At 34.0% G+C, this 17,086-nt stretch overlaps 1 protein-coding gene across 2 annotated transcripts in view; it reads right to left on the bottom strand.

Annotated features, from left to right (window-relative positions):
* LOC128991185 (mucin-2) overlaps nt 1-15,937 on the bottom strand; it is a 106,412-nt gene extending 90,475 nt beyond the window's left edge. Inside the window, exon 1 of one of the 2 annotated variants that reach the window (XM_054413968.1) lies at nt 15,878-15,937. The gene's annotated coding sequence lies outside the window, so the exon portion shown is untranslated. The remainder of the gene's footprint in view (nt 1-15,877) is intronic. The other variant, XM_054413969.1, reaches the window with a different exon arrangement.
* Between the last annotated feature and the right edge of the window lie 1,149 nt (nt 15,938-17,086).

The following is a 17,086-nucleotide window of genomic DNA, read 5'->3' as shown; positions in this document are numbered from 1 at the left end:
AGCCATCAGTGTGTGAAAGGTGGAGTGCACAGTCTGTCAGATAGTAAAAGGTCAACTTGGCAACATGCAAGTGACCTTGAACTTTCCAATGTCACAGCTTGCTGATGACCACGCCTGGTATTGTCAGATTATTTCCGGAGAGATCCTAGTGTCAGAAAGATGAAAGAAATTAAATAAAATAAATTGCATGCTACATCTTCGTATAATTACAGCTCAACGGATTGCCTTTGAAGACTTCAATTGTTGAAGATCTGACAAAGGGGAGACATTAGGTAAAATCTTTGACTATTAATAGAGTAAAATACATAAAACATAACCTCGGTTATTTTAATCCAGTAAGAATATATTACCTCAAGATCCACTCAAGGTTGTACGCTCAAGTTTTTTGCCTTTTCGAGAGTTTTTTGATGATTTGAAACTGGACCCAACTGTCCAGCTGTTCTGGATCATTGGGCTTTAAAATTATCCTCGCAAATGAAACAGCTGATCTTAGTCAGTAACAAAGCTACACAGATCAACTTACACCATTCTACATGCATGACGTAAAATAGAAATTTGTATGCAATTGTATCTCACAAATGTTCAAATGTTATACTTTTATAAGTTCCAAACTGACACACTGTCAACAGATGGTAAACTTTTAGAGTTAAATCTACCTACCGTGGACGCATCTTCGATAACAAGTCTTTACATTGTAACAGATAATATGATAATCCCCATAATTTATATACTACGAATACCGGAATTCCAAGAAACAGCAGTTATCGATATACCGTCATCATGTAACATTGAAATATTATTTTATTTAAATAATATTAAGATTTTCGTAAAATTATTTATATTCTGAGTAAAGACGAACTCCACTAATTCTTAAATAAAATAATGTCGCTATTAACCAGCGAGGCTATAATTAACCTTGCACAACTGTGTTGTGCATCCTACGTACACTTCTATCTGAGGTGCATCTTTCCCGCCGTTTCAGTGCATTTCCCTCCATTTCCCCGCTTCGTCGACTCCCGGAGGTGAGTAAGCAACCTCCACCTCTTTCCCTCCTCATCCTCTAGACCGTGGCCTCCGTGACCGAAGATGCGCTCGTCTGGTTCAGACATTGCGTCAGAAGGCAGTCAGAGAGGAAGAGAGTCATCCGGAAGAATATTGAACCATCAGATGTTTTTCAACACCACTTTTCTCAGTTTAATCGTTGATTTGGAAAAATTCAAGATTTTTATTTTAATATTGGTGCAGTTGTTAATAACATTACGCATAACATTGCACACAGAGATTGTTTTATTTATTGCATAAGACATTTTTATAAAACTTCGAAAGTGGTGTGTTAAACAAGCTATTTATGAATTGCTTATAATGGTTTTAAGACTAGACTAACTCTAAGTCTGTAAACTTTGGTTAGTAGAAAGCTTGACTCTAAATTCTTGGTTAGGTATTACTGCTCTTATGTTTGCTAACCAATAACTACTCAATAATTGTTATAAAATGCACAACAACCGAAAAACGTGTAGAACAATTTAAGATAAAGTTTAGATGACTTTTTGGCATACTTGTTTACACATAAGTTCAAGCCAATTTGCCAAGAAATGTTCTTGATTTTTAGCTGTTGGATATAAAAATACAACACAAAACAAATAAAAATCTTTGCTTACTAAATGTTAATACTAATACTTAATTATAATAAAATAACGCTGCTCTACATTATAACATTATAAACCCTAAGTAACACATTTGACCTAACCAGTTTATTTACAACATTAGGTAACAAAAACTTCTGCATCAATTTCAAAAACGAAAGTGGACTAAATGTGGACGAAATATCTACACAAATAAAAACCGATGATGCAACAAAATCAGCGTGGTTTGTATAATTAATTAGCCAGCCTGGAGGGAAAAGTGACGAGAGTGATCTGCCTTGGAGACTTAAACAAGGGGTCAGACAGAACCCGCTCTGATAGTCTTAGCTTTGATTTTGTTTATACATTAGTAGCATATTAGCTTAAAACTATGTTCTGAAAGTACTGGAAATAAATAGTATATATTCGGATTTTTTTTTAATTTTACACATTTTTATAAATAAATTTAGCAAAATTTACAAAATATTTTTAAAATTTATTTTATAAAATTCTAACAAACATTACATTTAATGTTATAATTATTGTTAGGCATCTATAAAATACTAGCAGAGTACCCGTCCTTCGTACGGGGTTGGTGTATAAGTCTAAAATGCTTATTTTTGCTATACTTGGCTTTGCGTTTGCAATGGGAGGGGACACGGTTTAAGAAAATTTGGTTCTTTTTATTTACAGTATGCTATAGTATAGCACATCTACCATAGCCATAATTGATGCTAGTTGGTTCAAATTAGCTGTTTTCTGAAATTAAAAAAAAAATTAATATTGCTGCACCCTGTTGGTAAACCTTATAACTTTATAATGCTATTTAATATCGTAGAACCAACTTGTGTAGTTGAAACAGTGACAAAATTCTTTAATTCCTTTTAAATATAAATATTTATAACGTTAACATGGGAAATTCCAGAGCCACTGGGGTGGAGCCCGAAAGGATTTTTGAGGTAACCATATGTCTACCTCTATAAAAAGATTATAACCTGGAATTAATTACTTGAAAAACCCGAAATGAGCAAAGTTTAAGTGGGCTTGAAGTTTAAAGTCTGTTCACTAGGTCGATACTGAATCTAGTTTATGTTAAATATATGTCCTTTTAAGCCTTCAGTCCAAAAGTGTATACGGAACCCACTGGTATGGGGACATTAATAGAATAATTGAGTTAGTAACAGTACTAAACTTTTGAGTTTTCCCAAAACTAGCGTTGACCAACAAAATATAAAATAAAACCGTACTACGATGTCAAATGGTTCCACCTTCCATCACGAAGAAGGATATTTCCATCAACAAACTGAAAGTGTTAGTGTTTACACTCAATGCATCCTTATCATGTTTTCTGGCAATAACAGAGAGTGTGTGTGTGTGAGAGAGAGTCTAGTGACAAACGTCCATCCGCCATTTTTCTGTTTACTCAAACGACCAATACTTTCGTCACTTTTCTTCAAATTCTGGTTACAACTTTCCGGCCCACTTGCTCTGTGTGTCAGTCGTGCCGCGGCTAAAGTCTGATCTCCACATCACGAATCAAAGTGTCGCCTTATATAAAGAATTGCAACATACTCTGTGTCGCCAGATCATTACTCTATGTCAAGTGAGGTTAGGTCCACGTGTATACAAGTGGCACGAGTGTTTTGAATTGTACAACTTTCCAACTTGAACCAGGACACAATTTTCTTCTCAACTAGCATTAGTGATTGCTTTAAGAAGGCATGGACGCACTATTTTGTATGCATACAATTGACAGCACACCAAGCCAGAACATCAAGTGGGTTGACAATCACTATTTGTGGAGTTCATTAGAAGCTTAAATTATGCAAAAGATTTAGAACAAAAACACAACCAATGTCTATCATTCTATTCTGGTCGACCATACACTAATGATATACAAGGTACGACAACAGTGGAAAATATTCACAACCATTATAATTTATAGCTTTTAACTTTTGATTTGCCGTTCTGACACTAAGATATGAACATTTTTTTAGACTACGAATGACCAAACATATTTATTCTAATCAAATTACGTTGGGTGGATCCAACTGTAACTATAGTTACCTACACCTAAACAAAGGCTGGGTAACTGAGTGGTTAAAGTTCTCACCTAGCAATCAAAAGGTCCCCGGTTCGGTCCTGAGAATAGTAAGTAGATTTTTGATGGTTCAATATATGACCCAGTGGGATTTACATAAACAAATGATCCTGGCTGATGAACCATCTGGTCTTAGTATGCAACAAAGCTACACAGAACATCTTAAGCCATTCTACACTCATACTTGGGTTAAAATACACACCTAGGTTGCGTCCCCATCTCAAATAATTGATAATTTGTAAACTCTGATGATTCAGAGACCGGTCTACTTTGAATATAGAATTTTAAACATTTCTAACGTGTTGAAATCGCGAAACCTATCACACTATCTTCCCTTACTACACAATCCTATCCACAGTTTTATCTGGGATCTACCGCTATCCGCTTAGTACGGCGTTGTGTAAGGGTCCGGTATAAGACCACTGATGTTTCTTATATAACCGACCGGTGTTTCTGTTTACATCTACTTGTAAATGGGCAATGGAGACGCCGCTTGGTGTTTGATAACATATCATTACGTGGCCAATGGGGCGTAGCTCCCGTACAACGGCTATGATACGTTACGTGGTGGGTTAGGTAAAGAACACGTAGTGCGGTTTTGGTATTGACAACTTTGATTTGGTTCGTCTACAGTTGTAAACAAGTTGTCTACAGTTGTATTGCGTGCTTGAGCCTTTAAATCAGTAGCGTTCTAAGTCCATTATTGTTAATATGGAACGATCTTTTGTAAAGTCTGTTAGAGTAAGTAGTTTTCTGTGTGCCTATGATCCCTGTGATATGCGTGTATCTTCTAACAAAATGTGAAATCGTAAACGATGGAATAGTTAATAAATATAGTATAATACATTGTGGCGTCCTTATTTGTTTAGAATGTAGAAAATTAGTGTAAATGAAAATAAACGAAAGTAAACTCTTTCTGTCAGTTAGAAAGCTTCTTTTACCAATATCAATAAAAAAACTACATCCGAACTACAAGGTGAGGGTAACTTCTCTCTCTATGTCAAGAACTCCCTTTCATAAATTCGCTAATTAATTTCAAAACAACAGAGCACGCAAAACATATAACAAATAGTATTAGTCTTGAAACATATTTTACGCCACACTACATTATTTTGACGAACTTCCCACGCAAGGATTTAGTCCAGAACAGCTGTTTGCCGCTAGCTTATTCAAATGGGGTTTCATTGCGTACTACTGTACTGCAATGAGTTTTACCTGACACTAATCAGCATGCTGTATTTAGGTGGCAATTTAGTGGTTATAAACACAAACATAACCTCTCTTAGAGGTTATGAGTGATTTGTAGTCCTTTAGTTGGTGGAAATATATGAGGATTTGTACGGATTTAGTAGTATGGCGTAAACTATCGTACGTAAATCGTCCAAAATGTGTGTACCGGACTCGTATGGTAATGGGAACGACCACACTCGTCCGGTTAACACTTATTTTCAGGACTAGTAACGTAATATACTATTACGAGCTTCCTATGCCCATACGAAAATCACAACCAAAATCACGATCAAAATACGAGAACAATACTTGGCCTTTTACCTAACCTGCATATCTAGGTTAACCTAAACATTACCCCAACCGATTGGTCTCGACCCCATTCTAACCTCTGAACAAACAAAACAAATTGTTTTCTTTAGCACCTAACGAAATATGCCCGTAACTGGACAGGAAGTGGCAAGCAGAGCTGACAAGCTGTGCTGACAAGCAGTTTGTCTTCAGTGACAAGCTGTGGATAGTTTATATAACTTGGTAAACTACAGGTACGCGCTTTTCAATAATTGACACTCACGCACGAAGCGGTTACTGATAGTTAACATGGCGACTATAGATTATAATAAAACTATTTTTCAATTTTATTTTTCGTTAACAAGATATTTTGCTGAAAATTAATAATATATAAAGGGCGATGAAAATTTAATAATTTTAACATTCTCGATTGATAAAGTTAAAGCTCAGAATGGACAGAACATGAAAATTAAAGTAGTATTGCAAACAGTTATTCAACACAAACTTAAATCAGTGGAATGTGATAAAAAAGTGAAAATAAAATAAATCAATAAATGGTTCCCTCTTATTTTAGGATGAATTTTACATATGATTCACTCATTATTGCTATATAACACGAGATTATATTTACAGTATTATAATACTAGCACCTATCATAGTAGATGAAATATGCGTTGATATATAAGGTTAAAATTGATTTAAACTTTGTTCAAATAACAAGAACAAAAGTAGCAATAAAAGTCAATAGCATTAGTAAGTATCAATAATGATAATATGATAGCGTAGAAAACCGTATTAAATATGTTTTCTGACGATGCTTTCAGGATCAAAATTGAACTGGGTAGTTTTACAAAATGGAGTTATAATTTCATACAGGTGGCTCATGGTATTGCTAAGCTCAAAATTATAGTATGTAGTTGTATGGATATCATTTGTATTGAAATTTACAATACAAATTATATCCATGTAAACGTAAGATTTAAACATTGAAAGTTATTTCTAATATAATTTGCAGGTATAAGGAAATAGTTACGTTTTTACACAATTGCCTCGATTTGAACCTAAGGTAGTATTAAACGGTTTTGTCCTATGACTGTCAAATAACATTGTTAGGATTGAAGAATGAGTTTCTTAGCTTCACAAAATGATCTGTTATCAATACAGAGTAATTATGTACAAACAGTTTATATAATAAGCTATCGTGCTAGACAATTATTTTGTCCTACAGTTACCTAACAATGTGCATGTTCTCTCACTGATTTGAGAAAGCAAAGTGGCCAATTCGCTCATCAGTGAGACAATGTTAACATTGTCTCACTCTAATTACTTTGTCTCACTCCAGATTTGCAACGTGAAGACACGAAATAGTGAGTGCGTAACATGCAGGCAACGTCGTATGCGCGCGAAATACGTTGGCAGCACTGGCTGTAAATCAGCTGGTCAGCTGTTGTACTGTTGTATTTGTCACTTCACATTAAATGTTATATTAAAAGTTCACTTCTGTGTAAAAATAGGTTATGTTTCTTCACAAATTTATTTGTTTTATGGTAACTGTAGGAAAAGTATAATGTGCAACTCGAGTTCAAAGTACAATTGCCTCACTCGAGAAACCATTCCTCACTCGCCTACGGCTCATGAGTAAGGATTTCTCTCGAGTGAGTCAATTGCTCACTTTTCTCACTAGTTGCACAAATAACTATTTATTACGTTTTGGGAGTATTAGGATGACGTAACAATAATTATTTCTGTAGTAAAAATCTCTAAGCTCATTGGGCAACCTAGCCAGGCACTAATTTTCTATGATAATTTTACGACATAATTACTCCCCTTTTAGGAGATCTCCTACGCGAAGTTTCTCCTGACAGAATACAATCTTCTAATTACGTCTAATTACGTAATAATATTTAATGCTGCATCATACGTCTTGTACTGACAAATGTTTTAAAACTTTTTTAATCATATTTGTAATACACCCCAAACATTTATTTATGATATATTCAAAAAGCGTTGGAGCAGAAAAAACTTCCTTGACTATTTACTAGTTTTCTTGATTCTTTTAATAGTAAGGTTGTGTTATTTAAAAATGTTACATGGATGTTGCACGCTAAGGTTCAATTAAAGTAACATCCAGTTACACACTCGTCACTATTGGGTGCGAAACGGTTTTTGATGGCGAAAGTCAATCATTTCCACCTCACCTTATACTCTGATTTCACTTTTTGGGCCTGGTTTGTACTGAGCAAAAGAAGGAAAACAAATATAAACACCTAGTTAGTTCTCCTACTTAGTGCTGAAAATACAGTTTTCGTTTTTAAAATCAAACATTTGGTGGGGTTTTTACCTGAAAGTTAAGGGGTAACATATTGGAATCCTAGGTCCTTTTGCGTAAACATCCTATCCATTTGGAGCAGATAAGTCAATTTGTTATTGAAATACAACATTGAAAAAGAGCTACGCACAGACTGATCCACAGTCAAATTATTTTTTTCTCTTTTAAGTTTATCGATAAAAATGTTTTAGTTTCCAACAATTTTTTCTTTAAGATTTTCTTAGGATTATTGTTAATGTGTACGACAAACATTAGTAATGCTAACACATAGAATTGCTAGTAGCATTTTATCTTCAATGCAATTAAACAATATATATTTTTAGCTGACTTCCTAGTGCTGTGTCTAGTTGTTTCCTTAGCCAATCAACATCAAAATGAGTTTTTAACAATAGAATTTTGGACAAATAAGGAACAACATAACTCATAAGCTTCACAAATTAGTCCGTCCTGTTAATAGAAAGTATAATAATTTGGGAAATAACTAATTAAAACTAAACGACGAAGGCCGCTTTCTAGTTGTGAAGCATGAATGATAACTTCTGACATAAAGTCCTCCCACTATTGTCCTGTAACGCCTTTACGAGAAATTAGTTTCTGTTCCTCAATTAAAAACGTAATTTAAGTGTAGGAGTGTCGTTTGGACTCTTACTTAACTTTAGAGTTTAGAAGCTCCCAGATAGTTTCAGTTATTATTATTCGCTGTGGGTTTATGAACCATATACATATAATATCATGATATTTCAACCTGGCCTTACTACGAATTTCTCATTGGGTAGAAAGGGTTAGGTGATTAGATATACTAGGCGTAATTGCAACTTTAGAAGATCTAACACATACCTCGTTGCTTCGAGAATGATTACTGTCTAAAGATAATTGGTTAATTAATGTGGTTTAGATAAAATCAGGTTTAATTTCAACATTAGCACTTTAACAGTTAGCCTAACCATTGACTATATACAAAACGCACTCCTCCTTTGCTTTAAGAAAATAGTTACTGTTTGGAGTAATTTAAACCGTAATAGGTTGATTCGCTAGATACTTAACAAACGATTGGAAAGGAATCTGTCATACGAGTAATATTTAGAGAATAAATAATGGTAATAATATTTGTTATTTTAACAACAGCTAACTTAACAACTAACCTAACACATCAAACCCATCACATAACACATCTCTCATTGCAAAAATAATAATTGATACTTGAAGACAACTTGTGTAATTAAAACCGAACAAATATTAAATTTAACTACATTAACCCTAAACATCCCTCATTGTTTTACGAGAAAATGTTGTTTCGAAATAGTAGTTGTGATTTCAACTTAGTCTATCCTAACAAGACCAGAAGATATTACATGTAACGTACATATAATTGTCCAACACCTTTAGTAGAATATTTTGATTAAATATAATGCTGCCCACGTTTACTTAACGTAGTTTTCATGCCCTAAGAACATTATCGTTCATACAAGGTGTAATCATGAGTATATACTCAAGTAGACTCATCGCATTGTAAAATATGAAGCTTGTTTCTATGTTTAGTACATGTTAGCGGCACTGGGCGCTAGTGTGGAAGACATTTTGTTTCTATTACTTTAGGGTTCATTTTACAATTTGTGCTTTGATTTTTGGTTTTATAGCCAAGAGACGAGCTAATGTTGATGATTAGATAGTTCTACATGGTTGAATGAGGTTGAAAATAGCTTAAAACCTATAGGCAACGGGTGGAACTAACATTAAACAATAAACATGTCTTTTAGCTGATTCGTTAGGAGGAAAAATCTACTAAGGGTGTATGTTTAATCCGTGGTGCAATTCAACTACCCAAAATGAATCAAATATTACTCTTTAAGCTTAAATATCTCTTGCAATGCGATTTATATTTTAAAATTTTTTGTACCCATGTATTGGAGAGAAATCTTTTCCATCCAATTTAAATAGCACGGAATGTCAACCGCAGGAGATTAAGTGGTCGAAGCTATTTGATCTTGCAGTAATCGGTCCAAGGTGACAAGATACCAAGGTCTGTCTGGGTGTGGTCCTGGCATGCGTTGTGGTCCTGCATCCTGCAGCGTTTAGGCAGGATAGTACAATTTGCCCATGGCTCTAGGTGGAAGAGGATCTCAAAAATGATCCAATTGACTTGCCAAACAAGTCCAAACCCTCAGATTGGCTCTAGCGTAACTGGTTTGTGGTCCTGGTATGCATTTTGGATTTTGTAGTTTAGTAAGGACATGATAGGTTAGGTGGAAGATTTCAGGGTAAATATTCTTTGCTGGGGACAGCAATCAGTTTTGTATGGTTTTGGATTATTCTAAAGCTTCAAGATGTATTGTATTATGATACTGACATGCAATGTGTACTCTCCAGTGAGGTTTAGTCAGAAATACACAAAATTTGTCCATGAATTTTGGTTGAAGAGCATCTCAAGACTGATCCAATTTACTCGCTAAACACGATCACATCTTCAGATTTGCTTTAGCGTTATTGGATTGTGGTACTGACAGGCATATTGGATTTTGTAGTGGAGTTAGTTTAGGATAAGTTAGGAGGAAATGGATTGAAAAATGTAGGTAATCGCCATGCTTGAGACAATTATCAGTTGTGTTTGGTACTGTTTCAGATGGGTTTTGTATTAGTGTATTGTGGCACTGACATGAATGTGCATGAAGGTTTAGGTAGGATAGTAAAATTTACCAATGACTTTAGTGGACAGAGGATCTCAAGGAAAATTCCCTTCCTCTTATACGATAATTAATAATTTATTTTTGACATCATGAGATGTGGGTGAGACAAAGGTATTTGAACCATTATATTATTAATTAATTGTGTATGGTTTTCAATTTTCCTACAGCTTTAGATGGATTTAGTGGCACTGAAATGTAGTTCTGGTGAACATTCTGCATTTGCAATGAGGTTTAGGCAGGGTAAATAAAATTTAGGCATTTATCTAGTAGGGAGAGGATATAAAATAGATCAAGATTTCATGCTTGAGACAATAGTTATGTATGATTTTAGGTTTTCCCACAGCTTCAGATGGGTTTACTGTTATTGGATTGTGGTCCTGATATGCATTTTCCATTATGCATCGAAGAATATACATGGTAAGAAAAATTTACCTCTAACTCTAGCAGGAGAAGAATATCAATGGACTTGCCAAAAATATCGACTATTTTTAGTCAAACCTTTGTTTCAGAGAAAAATAGGCAATATTTAGCCGTAGCTCTTACAGAAAATAATACAATTTAAAGTCTGTAAACAATTCATGTGGCAAATAATAGTTTCACTCATGACTTCACAGATTGTCTATTAAATCAGATAAACAAATCTTACGCAAAGCTACACACGTAACATAATAAGTTTCTTTCTCTATTTCGACCAGGTGAGGACGTGAATACATTGTAATCGAATATCTCGAACACGACGCGCGATCAACCATGACACCGAATATTTGATGGTCGAAAACAATAAATTGAATTTACACGAGTCTCGCTTTCATCTGGAAATTCAATTAACATTCTTTTTGCTTTGATTCGTTCGAGATCAAATTAACTTTCTTCCCTTTGGCTGACGTGGTTGTGAGTTTTGGATGTAGTAAAATAAAAATAAATGGTTCTCGTACTAAGTATTGTTATTAGGATATTGCAGATATATCACTAAACAAAGTGATCACATTGGTTCTATTAAGTGCTATACAAGTGTATAAGAGCTCCTTAATTTTTTAAGCTCTGATATGCAGTTAATTTAAAAAATATTTGATTTTTAGGGTAACAAATTTCATGGATATACTAGTTTGTTGCCTTGGATGTTGACTTTTATGAAATATATTTTGGTAGAATTTTCAAATCTACAAGCAAAAGGTAGCTTAAAAGGGAGGTAAAATAGGTAGCTACCTTTTGATAATTAATTATAGGTAACCTAGCTATTGGGTAACTCGGGTCTACAGTTGGAACTTATTGAGCATACCCTACTATGTAAAAAATAAATACCTCAGAGATGATACCGCAGGCAGTAGGATTAACAAAATTAAAACTCGAACCTCATTGCTTCAATACTCCAAAATTTGTGTGGTAATGATTTTATGACTCCAACATCTCACACGAACATTTTGAAACCTTCAACATCATTTGGAAGATCTTGGTCCAATCTGAAAGGGATTTCCCAGTGGTGGGAGACAATTAAGGAACAATTCCCACCAATTTCCCAAGATTATGACAGCTCATTTTGTTGTGTTAGTACACTGAAGAAGCGGCAGCTTCGATAATTCTACAGCATGCATTGTAAAGTAGGACTACTCAATTGCATGTAGTGAATTGGAGAGTTGGTTTGTTGCCAAACATAAACCCAAAAAATAAAAATAAATATAAATAGGTTTGAAAATATCAATTAGTTGATGCAAAGACTTCATCTTCGTTTTGTATATTTTAGACAGGATGACGAAAGCTCTAAGATAATTGAGGAAAACAAGAGATTAATCGAATGATCCCCCACAAAGGTGTGTGATCTTATTATACATTGATTGCTATATAATAACAATCGAGCGGTCAGAAGCCGCCTCATTGTGGTCAGTTTTCTTCTTCTTCTCGCTTCACCGCTCAGGGCAGACGTATCCGCAATCTAGAAGGCCTTTGTTGGGCAAAATGATAATGATATAGGGTCAAATTGGATATTGTCTAATCTTACAATGGAAGTTTTGTTTCCGTCTCAGTCTCGTACCGCCTTTTTGTGTGGTGTAATTTAATAATTTTTTTTCTGATAATTAAATAATTTGTCCATAGAAAGGTGTATATTTTCTATCTATGAGTATTTTCCTACTGAAAAGTTATCTATATATTCTTATAGGTTATATTGTTGGCTATTTCTATTCAATATTGTTATAACTAGTTTTGGGTGTTGTTTGAATTCTGTTTACATCTGGATATACTGAACAAATTCTAAAACCTGTTACCTAATTTAGTTAGTAATGACTCCTGAGTTGGGTGTTTTCTAATCCAATACGTAGGGATATCTGTATTTAAGCACATATAAGGGAAACTAGTAATTTCCTTGTCTAAGATATATGTAAACAATGACTCATATTTACGTGAAAATTTAAATATTTAAATAAATCTGAACATCACATGTCATGGTGATATTGTGAAATAGTGAACATAACATAAATTATATGCTATTTAAAACTTACTAGATGTCGTCCAGTGGTCGAAACTCGACCAAAAATTTGTAATGTACAGACTTCTCTATTTTCACCCCATACTGTAAATAAAACATGTGATTGGAGTTTCTTCAATTTGTTTTGATTTTCTGTTTATATTTCGTTGTTATTTCGTCTCCAGCATGAAAACCCATAAAGCCCATGTTAATTTTTTTCAAATTTCAAATTCATTTTTTGTGCTTATTTATGAGCCTATTTTAGTTTTTAAAGGGATAGTGCACACCTACAGAAAAATATCTTTCCAACAGTATGCGAAGATTTTTCCTGCGATGCACACGAGCTGAGAAAAAAGGTTTTAAAGAAACATGCTTGCCTATTAATATATAGATTGTATGCTAGTTCCTACAAATATTTCACGGAAAATACTGCTGTACAAATTTGTTGATGCGATTCTCGTCTAGAAGTATGTAGAGAAAGCGGTTAGAGACAAGCGGTTGACTTTACCAAAACAACCTGCGGCTCGAGTGAAAGTTAAAGTAATATTATAATACTCGAAACCGGAAGAAGTCGATCTCAACCCGCAATATCACAAAACTTGCAAAAAATGTAAAACGTACAGTAAAAACGTAAGTAAAATGTACAACCGGTAAACTAAGGGATAATTTTGAAGAAATATTTTGTTGCGTCGATATACCAAATAACTTCCTTTGTAAATAACAGCTTTGTACGTGTGACAAAATTTACTTTGTACGACCATCTGTAACTAGTTTTAATAAAAAAATTACAACTGATTAAAATATTTAATCGCTACTAGCAGTTACTCGGCGCGCGTTGCTGCGCTAACAACTATTATTTTAAATTGTAATTTGTTCATTACAATAAATAGTATTAGTATTAGTATTATTGGTGTTCCTTCTTTTAATGACAGTAATGTGGGGGGCTAATGGAATTTTGGGAGGCATTTGAATACCTGAGATAGGCCGCACGACTATTATTCACTTAATAATTTATGTAAGGTTTGTGTGCGTATAGAACAAAAGATAAAAGTAAAATAGTTTTCTGTTCTGCATTCCTTGGAAACATTGTGGCACTATTTCAAATCATGACTAATACGCTAATACAGAATGTTGTGAGTCAAACCTATTCAAACCTACAAAGCAGTTGGTAAATGTAAGCATCTGCTTTTAAATTATTTATTTGTAAACATTGTAGTTAAAAAAGTCTGACATTGGACCCTTTAAAACCCTCTGGGGCGGAGCCCTTTTGACGGCTCTGCACCAAACTTCACACAAACCATCCTTGAATAATGCTTAATGTCTGAAAGTTTCATTACAATCTGTCGAGCGGTTTCGGAGTCCATAAGGTACATACATACATACATATATAGTTCCTCTTTTATAGATATAGATAAATATGGCGCTGGTTCAATAAGCATTGCATTTCAGTTTAATGTGGCTAGAATTTTTTTTACTAAAAAATTAAAGCAGTATCTAACAACTCTGAAAGTGGCTACAAAATAAAGTGGAGTGTCGTATTTCATCATTATTGTATATATAATCAAAAGTTAAACCGAATAATTTAAAGCATGAAATAAATCTCCCAACAATTGGTATACAAAGTTTTGTATCGTAACAATAACCAACACATGATAAACAAACATTCATCATGACCCTAAAAATAGTTGTTATGAAGAAGAACATTTACTAACTCAGAATTCGAACACAAATACTTAGAAATCCATGTCACTCCTGGTCTAAACTATATTTAAACTCTTCGATATCCTGGTTTACTTTTACTGTACTAATTACTGTCGAATTACACTAAATTATTTAAGGATGTGAGTGAAATAAAAACATTTCCCGTGAATAATCATCAAAATACCTACTGCTGAAAGACCGAGTGCTCTAGAAAGTAGATTTATGTTTAGAAAAATAATTAGTATTTCCTCCAGGTTAAAAGGATATCCTTTGATAATTGCAAAGGATACTTTCCACTTATAAACCCATTTTATACTTCAAAATAAACAGGGTATGTTAATTACAGTAATGTTAATAATCTGAAAATAGTTGCAACAAAGTAAAAATTAATGAAACACATTTCTTTAATCAGAGCCCAAAGTTTGAGTAAATTTCCATTCAATTTTACATTTTAATTTGAGCAAAACTAAAATATTTCTGGTAAACTTTGATTCAAAATTAAGCATTTCAATCGACACAAAGGATTTCAATATAATTTCACTATTACATTATTATATAGTTTTTTGCAAAACTTAAAAACGTTCTTATGTCCAAAATTGTAATATTCATTAGTTGGGTTAAAGTTAAAGAAATGAGTCAAAAGATAAAAGCGGCTGCAATATTGTTAAATTGCAATCAGAATCTTAAGAACTCTTAATTTTTTCTGTATAATTTCTGTATCAAAAATTAGAGTAGTATCAGATAAACTATTTAAAACTAAATTTTAACTTAATTTTAATTTTAACTATTGGTTAGTTACTTATATCAATAATTAATTTATTCTTTGTGCAGTTGTATAAAAAACACGACTTAAAAATTCCTTTAGCGTAAAGTTTTCAGTTAAGCAAATAAACTAATAATAATTGTATGTATTGAATTGAAAAATTTTCTTGTATTTGTGCGTACAACATAAACACACTAAATACTAAATGTCCACAGTTCTTACAAAACAATTAGTTTGTTTTTAAAGCTTCTAAAACCATAAGACAAAACTAAGGTGGTTCTATAACATTTTGCACAAAGTTTAAGAACGAAAATAATTTAAAGGATAAAATTAGGAAACGTTTCAGGCTACAAAACAAAAGGTATTTATATAGCATTGACTATATTTTTTTGGTTTAGCCTAAAAGCATTATTTTAGTTTGGTTTTAGCAAAATATTAACTTCTTAAAATTTAATGATAATTTTAAGATAATCAAAATAATGGTATTAAAACATGGTATTAATGGTGTCACAAAAATGTCGTAATCTTTGGGCAACCTGACATTTTTTCAACATTTTTAAAATAATTAACGGATCTTTCAAAATCAATACTTGTGTATTATTTGCAAAATCTTGGAGTAATATTTTGCAAGATTATTTTCTATGACGAACCAAAAATTAATTAAGGAATATAAGAAAGAATAACAAATTGTTACTTACGAGTAGAATGTGAGTAAATTCCTTTATAGCACGGCACACTCTCACTCTCACAACGCGATACAGACTGACAGACGGACACTAGGAGGACAGTGAACACCGGTCCTTCCACTCGTTACTAAATATCCCACGACTTGAGGGAGAAATCCCTCACTATCCCACATACCCTCCCTCAACCACTCATCAGAATTATAGCATTAATTTCTTACGTTTAGTTAGTGAACAGAGGTCCTTCCACTCAACAACCAAATATCTCTCTGCTTGAAGGAGAAATCCCCTCCATACCCCACATCCCACATCTCCTCCCTCAACCACTCATCAGAATTATAGCATTAATTTCTTACGTTTAGTTAATGAACACAGGTCCTTCCACTCAACAACCAAATATCTCTCTGCTTGAAGGAGAAATCCCCTCCATACCCCACATCCCACATCTCCTCCCTCAACCACTCATCAGAATTATAGCATTAATTTCTTACGTTTAGTTAATGAACACAGGTCCTTCCACTCAACAACCAAATATCCCTCTGCTTGAAGGAGAAATCCCCTCCATACCCCACATCCCACATCTCCTCCCTCAACCACTCATCAGAATTATAGCATTAATTTCTTACGTTTAGTTAATGAACACAGGTCCTTCCACTCAACAACCAAATATCTCTCTGCTTGAAGGAGAAATCCCTCCATACCCCACATCTCCTCCCTCAACCACTCATCAGAATTATAGCATTAATTTCTTACGTTTAGTTCGTGAGCATCAGTCCTTCCACTTAACAACCAAATATCCCTATGCTTGAAGGAGAAATCCCTCCATACCCCACATCTCCTCCCTCAACCACTCATCAGAATTATAGCATTCATTTCTTACGTTTAGTTAGTGAACACAGGTCCTTCCACTTAACAACCAAATATCCCTCTGCTTGAAGGAGAAATCCCTCCATACCCACATCTCCTCCCTCAACCACTAATCAGAATTATAGCATTAATTTCTTACGTTTAGTTAGTGAACACAGGTCCTTCCACTCAACAACCAAATATCCCTCTGCTTGAGGGAAAAATCCCTCCATACCCCACATCTCCTCCCTCAACCACTCATCAGAATTATAGCATTCATTTCTTACGTTTAGTTAATGAACACAGGTCCTTCCACTTAACAACCAAATATCCCTCTGCTTGAAGGAGAAATCCCTCCATACCCACATCTCCTCCCTC

This window comes from Macrosteles quadrilineatus, unplaced genomic scaffold, assembly GCF_028750875.1.
Source record: "Macrosteles quadrilineatus isolate MER2022 unplaced genomic scaffold, UCM_ALF_1.0 Scaffold_1__1_contigs__length_201487025, whole genome shotgun sequence".
Taxonomy (NCBI): domain Eukaryota; kingdom Metazoa; phylum Arthropoda; class Insecta; order Hemiptera; family Cicadellidae; genus Macrosteles; species Macrosteles quadrilineatus.
The sequence above is the reverse complement of the archived record's forward strand: the minus strand, read 5'-3'. Positions and strand labels throughout refer to the sequence as shown.